This window comes from Callospermophilus lateralis, chromosome X (genome assembly GCF_048772815.1).
Source record: "Callospermophilus lateralis isolate mCalLat2 chromosome X, mCalLat2.hap1, whole genome shotgun sequence".
NCBI lineage: Eukaryota > Metazoa > Chordata > Mammalia > Rodentia > Sciuridae > Callospermophilus > Callospermophilus lateralis.
This window is the reverse complement of record NC_135325.1, coordinates 21,366,055-21,375,053: the sequence shown is the minus strand read 5'-3', so window position 1 is coordinate 21,375,053 and position 8,999 is coordinate 21,366,055. Positions and strand designations below refer to the sequence as shown.

Sequence of the window (8,999 nt, the reverse complement as noted above, 5' to 3'; positions counted from 1 at the left end):
CCAATTTTTTTCATGACACTGTGAAACCAAGCAACAAATTAAACCTGGAGAGCCCATGCCATGCTGGGCTTTTACATACAGAAAAATAAAACTTCATCTGGTTCGATATACTATATTTTTGGTTCTTTTTGTATACCATATTAACATATCCTAATTTATAAGAGAAAACAAAATATGCAATAATTTAAAATTTAATATTGCAATATTAAATAATAATTTAATTATCATTTTACAAGTAATTTAATGTTTCCAGATTTGGCAAAATGCCTTAGCAATAGCAGCATATAAGTAGACTGTTTAAGTATTTATCCCCTGTGCCATGTTTGGTATATTTTTCCTAGGTTTATATTCTTATGATCCAAAATGACTGAAGCATCTGTAACTATCATATTATCAAAATATACATTTCGATTAAAGGAAAAGGGAGCATAATTTTCCCTAAATGTTCAGTATCCCTTAAGTGGATTATATATCCACTGTAAAAAAGAAAGAAAAAAGAAGGAAAATAGAATAGAAAGAGAAAGAATAGAATGAATGAATTTTAAAAGCACTCATAAAAGAATAATGGGATCATTTTGGTTTATTTGTGTCAACTATGGTTTCTCTAAAGCCAGGAGAACGACAGTATATTGCTAATTGAATGAATTAGAGCCTTTGGGATTATAAGCATGTACCACAGTACCCAGCTCAAGAATAGAAACTAAGGAAGATGGGAGGCTGATGAGCCTTTAGGAAAATCAACAATAAAACATGTAAATTTATTTGCAAATTCAATATCTTTCATGTGACTTTCACCAATGTAATATATTAAAATTTTCTTATACCATTTTCTCAATGCATTTATACCCTCTTAAACTGAGACATTTTCACAAACTTATCTAGTTACCAAATTTATCTTGAAGGAAATTATGTTTGGTATATGTACTTGTTCATTAAGAAATGGATAATAATTAAGGTATAGCATCTTTATATAAAAATGAATTACCCACTCATTATTCTTTTTTTCATTATACAATGATGGAGAAGGAACAGAACAAATTTATTTGAATAGGGGGTACAGAGAAGAAATCCGCAATAATTTTTGGTTCATAATATGAATCATAATTTATTAGGAAAGATTTATATTGATTCCCTGTCTTTAGATAGCTTATCAGCATGTAATCCTATATTTTATGGATGTTTATTTCTTAGCTATTGTCTTCCATGTTCACAATTAACATGGGTTCTGGGGGAAAGGCCCTTTTCAATTATTAAAGCCTACTTGCTATGTTGAGAGTTATGATTCCTAGGTTCAGTCCTCATGCAATGAATAGTCTGTTGGTTTCTGTTCTTGAGCGGGGTACTGTGGTGCATGCTTGTAATCCCAAAGATTCCACAGGCTGTGGCAGGAGGATTGTGAGTTCAAAGCCAGCCTCAGCAACTTAGAGAGGCCCTAAGCAACTCAGTAAAATCCTGTCTTTAGTCTCTAAAATATAAGAAAGGGCTGGGAATGCGGCTTACTAGTTGATTGGCCCTAGGTTCAATCCCTGATACACTCACACACACACACACACACACACACACACACACACACACACAAAATTTCTGTTCTTTATTGTGGTAAATTTTCCTAAACTTTTTGAGCTCTGGTCTAGGTCTCTCTCTCTCTCTCTCTCTCTCTCTCTCTCTCTCTCTCTCTCTCTCTCTCTTCTCTCTTTTATCTCTTATCTCTCTTTTATTTTTTAATCTTCCATATTTTAGTAACCACAATGTTATGATTTGGATGTGAAGTATCCCCAAAAAGCTCACATGTGAGGCATTGCAAGGTTTGGAGGAGAAGTGATTGGGTCATAGCCTTAAACAGAGAATTAATCCCTGATGGGATTAACTAAATGGTAACTGGGGGAAGGTGGGGTGTGATTGGAGGAAATGGTTCATGGGGGGTGTGGCTATTGGGTATATATTTTGTGTCTGGAGAGTGTAGTCTCTCTCTCTGCTCTCTAATTACCTTGTTAGCTACTTCCCTCTGCCACACTCTTCTGACATGATGTCTTGCCTCACTTTGCGCCCCAAAGAATGGAACTAGCTGTCTATAGATTGAGACCTTGGAATCCTTGAGCTCCCAAATAAACTTTTCCTCCTCTAAAGTTTTTCTTCTTGGGTCTGAAAAAGCTGAATAAAACACACAGCTAAAAATGTTTTTAGAGTGTTATCTGTAAGCCCTAAAATGACTGTAATTTTTTCCACTAGTCCTGATAAAGATTTCTGTAGTTTAATGGATCTTCCTGGATTTTATGTATTCATATCCATGAATTTTTGTTTATTAAGCTTGTGTTCTATAACCTTGCTATAGCTACTATCTTCCCATTCTATGTGTTTTTGATTTCATTTCTTATTGCATTATTCTAGTATCATGTTGAACAGTATTTGAGATGGAGATCATTGCCTTGTTTCCAGTAATAATGGAGAAAATATCTAGTTTTTCAGCATTAAAATTCTCTACATTATTACTTGCAACATATCTACATTAACACTTCCACATTTCATTTTGTAGATTTATTTTAGAAATTGAAACTGTGGCACTGTACTCATTTGAAAACTCTTAAAATTATTGTTGGATTTTGGTCAAGTGTTCCTGTATCTGTTGGTATGATCATGTAAACTCTTTTTACTTTTTTTTCATTTTGTTAATTAATTTTCGAGTGTTGAACCAGGTTTACATATCTGGAATAAAAACTTTTTGGTGTATAATTATTTTTTATATTGTTGGAATTGAATTGTTAGTATTATTTTGTGAATTGTATCTATATTCATTAGAGATATTCATCTATAGTTTTCCCTTCTCATAATGTGTTTATGGAAAGATTATAGATAACTGGAATGGTTTCTTCCTTATAAATTTGATAGGATTCAAAAGTAAACATATCTGGACTTGTTGCTTTTTTTAAAAATAATTACCAATTATTCATATTTCTTTGATAGAAATTGATTCATATTTCTAATTCAGGCTATAAATGTTTGTTGTTACAAAACATGGTGTTCATATTTTTCTAGAAACGGATCCATTTCACCTAATTTATCAAATATTTATTGTATTCTTGTATTGCCCTTTTATTGAGTTATGGAATCTGTAGTGATATCCTCTCTTCTGTGTTTTTTCCTTTGACTCATTCAGATGTAGTGGCACCCCTCCTTCACAGAAAATCTTAACTAAGCTTCTCCAGAAATCTTCATCATAATTGATTTTAGGACTATAAGCAAAAGAGTCTCTTCAAAAATAGTTCAATGTAAGTAAACTTCCTATTTTCCTGATGCTCCATTTTCCTTGGCCACTGGCCTGGAAGAAATCAGCACTCCAGGAGCTGCACACCCCTTTAGTTGTTTTTCACAAACATTTATCCAGTATAGTAGTTTGTAGAAGTGTGTTTACAAATGCAAAATTTGATAATAAAAAGATAATTCTTTTAACAAGGCCACTGGCCTTGAGCTGGAGCTTTACAGAGATGTCTACATTGTAAGAAAAGTTACAAATTGGGCTCCATGGTAACAGCTGGCAGGGGGAGGAAAGAAAGAAAGTGCTCCCCTTCTCATGTGTTGTCCTTGAAGGGTTAACTTGCCTAGAATAGTGAAAGAAAAAAGCTGCTTTTATGTGAACTTTTGCAGACTGTGAACTTCTGAGCCCCTCCCCTTACATGCTGGGTATAAAGTTTTGTTCAGGGGATTAATTGATTACAGCCAAAGCTGTGCCCTCTGAACCTGGTTGTAGCCAAATAAAACTGTTTCCTGCTATCTTCAGTGCCTGGCCTCGTCTGTCCCTACAACACGAATAGAATATTATCAATGTCAGTTATCTTTTAAAACAATCTGATTGGGGTTTACTAATATTATCTATTGATTTTCTATTTATAATATCATTGATATCAGTTCTCATTTCTGATTTTACATTTTCATTTTCTTTTGCTTATTTTATATTTATATTGTTTTTTCTTTTGTTTCTTAAAGTGGAAACTTAGATAATTAAACTCAGATTTCTTCTTTTCTAATATATACATTCAATGTTATAAATTCTATCTGATTTTTGTTATTCCATTTTTTAAATTTTTAATTTGTTCTAATTATTATATAAGACAGTAGAATGAATTTTGCCACATTGTATACAAATGGAGCACAACTTCTCCTTCATCTGGCTGTATGTGGTGCAGACTCACACCAGTAGTGTAATCATACATGTATATTGGGTAATATAAAATAATTCTACTGTCCTTCCATCCCCATAGTCCCACGCCTCCCCTCACTCCCTTCTTCACAATCCAAAGTTCCTTCATTCTTTCCTACACACTATGCATCAGCAACTGCTTATCAGAGAAAACATTCAGCCTTTGGTTTTTTGGGATTGGCTTAGTTCACTTAGCTTCACGTTCTCTAATTCCATCCATTTACTTGCAAATGCCATAATTTTATTCTTCTTTCAGGCCAAGTAACATTCCATGGTATATATGTACCATATTTTGTTTATCCATTCATCTGTTTAAGGGCATCTACATTGGTTTCATAGTTTAGCTATTGTGAATTAAGCTGTTATAAATATTGATGTGGTGCATCACTGCACTATGCTGAATTTATGTCCTTTGTGTATAAACTTAGGAGTGGGATAGCTGGATCAAATGGTGGTTCCATTCCAAGTTCAATCTCCACAATGATTTCCATAGTGGTTGCACCAATTTTCAATCCCACCAGCAATGTATGAGTGTACCTTTCCTCCCACATCCTCGCCAACACTTATTATTGCTTGTATTTTTGATAATTGCCATTCTGACTAGAGTGAGAAGATATCTTAGAGTAATTTTGATTTGCATTTCTCTAATTTCTAGAGATGATGAACATTTTTTCATATGTTTGTTGATCAGTTGTATTTTATATTCTGTGAAGTGTCTGTTCAGTTCCTTAGCCCTAACATGACATCTCAAAGCCCTATAAAAAGAATAAACCAACACCAAAAGCAGTAAAAGACAGGAAATAATTAAATCAGGATCGGAAATACATGAAATTGAAACAAAAGAAACAATTGAAAAAATTGACAAGATGAAAATTTGGTTCTTTGAAACAATAAATAAAATTAGTAAACTCTTAGCTATACTAATGAAGAGAAAGAGAGAAATTAGTAAAACTCATGATGAAAAGCAAAGATCACAATGGACACTACTGAAATACAGAAAATAATTAGTATCTATATTGAAAATTTATACTCCAATAAAACGGAAATTATCAAAGACATTGACAAATTTCCAGAGACATATGATCTACCCTAACTGAATCAGGAGGACATACCCAATTTAAACAGATCAATCTCAAGCAATGAAATAGGAGATGCTATCAAAAGCCTACCAACCGAGAAAAGCCCAGGACCAGCCAGATTCTCATCTGAGTTCTACAAGACTTTCAAAGTAGAATTAACAACAATAGTCTTCAAATTATTCCATGAAACAGAAAAGGAGGGAACCTTTCCAAACTCATTCTATGAAGCCAGTGTCACCCTGATACCAAAATCAGACAAAGACACATCAAGGAAAGAAAACTTCAAAAAAATATCCCTAATGAACAAAGATGTAAAAATTATCAATAAAATTCTGGCAAATTACACACAAAAATGAATTAAAAAAATAGTGCACCATGATCAAGTGGGGTTCATTCCAGGAATGTAAGATTGCTTCAACATAAGGAAATCGATAACATAATTCATCACATCAACAGATTTAGAGAAAAGAATTCTATGATTCTCTCAATGGATGCAGAAAAAGCATATGACAAAATTCAGCATCCAATTATGTTCAAAACACTAAAAAAAAGTACAGATAGTAGGAACATACCTCAACATTTTGAAAGCTATCTATGCTAAGCCCAAGGCCAATATAATTGTAAATGGAGAAAAATTGAAAGCATTCTCTCTAAAAATTGGAACAAGACACTGATTCCCTGTTTCACCATTTCTATCCAACATAGTTCTTGAAACTTAAACCAGAGAAATTAGTCAGACAAAACAAATAGAGTGATAGGAATAGGAAAAGAAGATCTCAAACTATCACTATTTGCTGGTAATATGATTCTATATTTAGAAGATCCAAAAAATTCTACCAGAAAACTTCTATAACTAATAAATGAATTCAGCAAAGTAGCAGGATATAAAATCAATACCCATAAATCAAATACATTTCTCTATATATTCAATGAATCCATTGAAAGAGAAACTAGGAAAACTACTCCATTCATAATAGCCTCAACATTAGAGAACATTAGAGAAAGAATTTGAAGAAGACCTTAGAAGATAGCAAATCTATCAGTTTTTATCTCTAACAATTCCCCTTAATACATGCTAGCTCTTAAAACAAACTGGGCAAGTACTATTTTCATTTTCATTTATTTCAAAATATATTAAAATTTTATCTTGGGGCTTGTTTTAAACTCACATTCTATTTAGAAGTTTTGTTTAATCTTCAATTACTTTGGGATTTTCCACTTGTATTTCTGTTACTTTTTAGTTGAATTCCATTGTGAACTGCTATATTTTGGATCCAGAATTTCCCAAAATACCTCTGTGTTGTAAGTTTGCTGCCCTACTTGGCATTACTGGGAGGTAGTAGAAATTTTAAAAGATAAGGTATAGTTGGAATTTTTCAGGTATTTGAGGGTATGCCTTGAAGGAAATCGTGGATTCTTAGTCTCTTTCTCTTCCTCTCTCTTTGGTTTCCTGGCTACTAGTGAACAGTTTTGTTTTATCATACATTTCCATCACAATGTGCTTCCTCATCGCATGGCGAAATCAACAGGGCCAATGTGTCATGGCCTAAAACTTCCAGAACAATGAGCCAAAATAAAGCTTTGCTTTTTATAACAATCTATCTAAGGTATTTGTTACCATAATAGAAAGCTGAATAACACTGGTCAGAGATCATGGATTTCATCATTTCTGTCTTTAAATAATTTGTTGTGATGTGTTTTATATTACAGAATATGATCTATTTTTATGAATGTTACATGTGAGTATGAGAAGACTCTGTATTCTTCTGTTGTTTGATGAAATGTTCTATAAATGTCAATTAAGGCTGTTGATTGATGGTGCTGTTCAGTTCAACTATATCTGTACTGATTTTCTGTCTGCTGGATCTGTCAATTACATGTACAGGGGTGTTGAAGTCTCCAACTATAATAGTAGATTTATCTCTTTCTCTTGGAAATTCTATCAGTTTTGGCTCATGTATTAAGTACTATTACGCCTTTTCAGAGAAGTGACTAATTTACTATTATGAAATGCTCATTTTTATCCCTGATAATCTTTTTTCCAAAATCAACTTTATCTAAAATTAATATACCTAGGTAAGCTTTTTTGTTAGTGTTATCATGTGCGTGATTTGTGTTCATTACTTTAATATGTGTATTTCTTCATATTTTAAATGGATTTCTTATAGATAACAAATATTGCTGCCTTGCCTCTAGTCATTCTCTTAGTGTCTGATACATGTTTCAAGTGATTATTGGTATAGTTGGATAATTATCTTGAATGTTTGTAATTATTTTCTATTCATTGCTCTCATTCTTTGTTTATTTTTGTTTACTTATTTTTGTTTACTTATTTTTTAAATTAAGAATTGTAGAGTCGTGCGGGGCATGGGGCAGTGCTGAGGACCTGAGGCTGTAGCCAGCTTGATGCCAGGACTGACCAGCGAGTGCAACAGAGGGGGAGACACTGAGACTGTCCAGTGAGTGCAGAGCAGCGGGTTCTGGCAGCTAGAGTAGCAGGAGCCACAGACCCACCGCCTTTCGTGGAGCCCAGCAGAGCCGGCCATGGCATTGTCCATGCCACTGAATGGGCTGAAGGAGGAGGACAGAGAGCCCCTCATCGAGCTCTTTGTTAAAGCTGGCAGTGATGGTGAAAGCATAGGAAACTGCCCTTTTTCCCAGAGGCTCTTCATGATTCTTTGGCTCAAAGGAGTTGTATTTAGTGTCACAACTGTTGACCTGAAAAGGAAGCCTGCAGACCTGCAGAACTTGGCTCCTGGGACACATCCACCATTTATAACTTTCAACAGTGAAGTCAAAACGGATGTAAATAAGATTGAGGAATTTCTTGAAGAAGTCTTATGTCCTCCCAAATACTTAAAGCTTTCACCAAAATACTCAGAATCAAATACTGCTGGGATGGACATCTTTGCCAAATTCTCTGCTTATATTAAGAATTCAAGGCCAGAGGCTAATGAAATGCTGGAAAGGGGACTCTTGAAGACACTGCAGAAACTGGACCAGTATCTGAATTCTCCTCTCCCTGATGAAATTGAGGAGAACAGCATGGAGGACATTAAGTTTTCTACACGTAAATTCCTGGATGGCAATGAAATGACACTAGCTGATTGCAACCTGCTGCCCAAACTGCACATTGTCAAGGTGGTGGCCAAAAAATATCGCAACTTTGATATTCCAGAAGGAATGACTGGCATCTGGAGATACCTAACTAATGTCTATGGTAGGGATGAGTTTACCAATACCTGTCCCAGTGATAAGGAGGTTGAAATAGCATACAGTGATGTTGCCAAAAGACTTACCAAATAAAATAGCACTTATGAGAGAGATGTCTTCAGATCTTCCCCTAAGAATATGCCTTTCCTAACAGACTGCTCATCTTCCTATAAAGTAGAAATGTGTTTTGCATGAACATACAGTTATTCAAGATTAGGATCAAGGATAGACAAGGTATAGTAGTTATCTTAAAATATACACTCCTAAGAAGTAAAATCCTCTTACCCTGCCTACCTTCCCTACCAATGGTGTCCTCCTCTCCTATAACTTGGAGACACTCCATCACAAACCCTCCACTTGATAGGCAGTTTGCCATCTCTCTGGAATCCTTACCATTATGTGCATAGATGGCAGAACTTTTGAGGTGCAGTGTTTAACTGTTAAGGTAGTAGCTGTGACATCAGTCAACTGTAAGTTAGTGCATAATACGTGGTACATGAAGTAGTCATGTA

The 8,999-nt window shown here is 34.4% G+C and overlaps 1 pseudogene; it reads left to right on the top strand.

Annotated features, from left to right (window-relative positions):
* The first annotated feature begins 7,818 nt into the window (after positions 1-7,818).
* On the top strand, positions 7,819-8,580 carry LOC143639197 (chloride intracellular channel protein 4 pseudogene; annotated as a pseudogene).
* Positions 8,581-8,999: the final 419 nt, after the last annotated feature.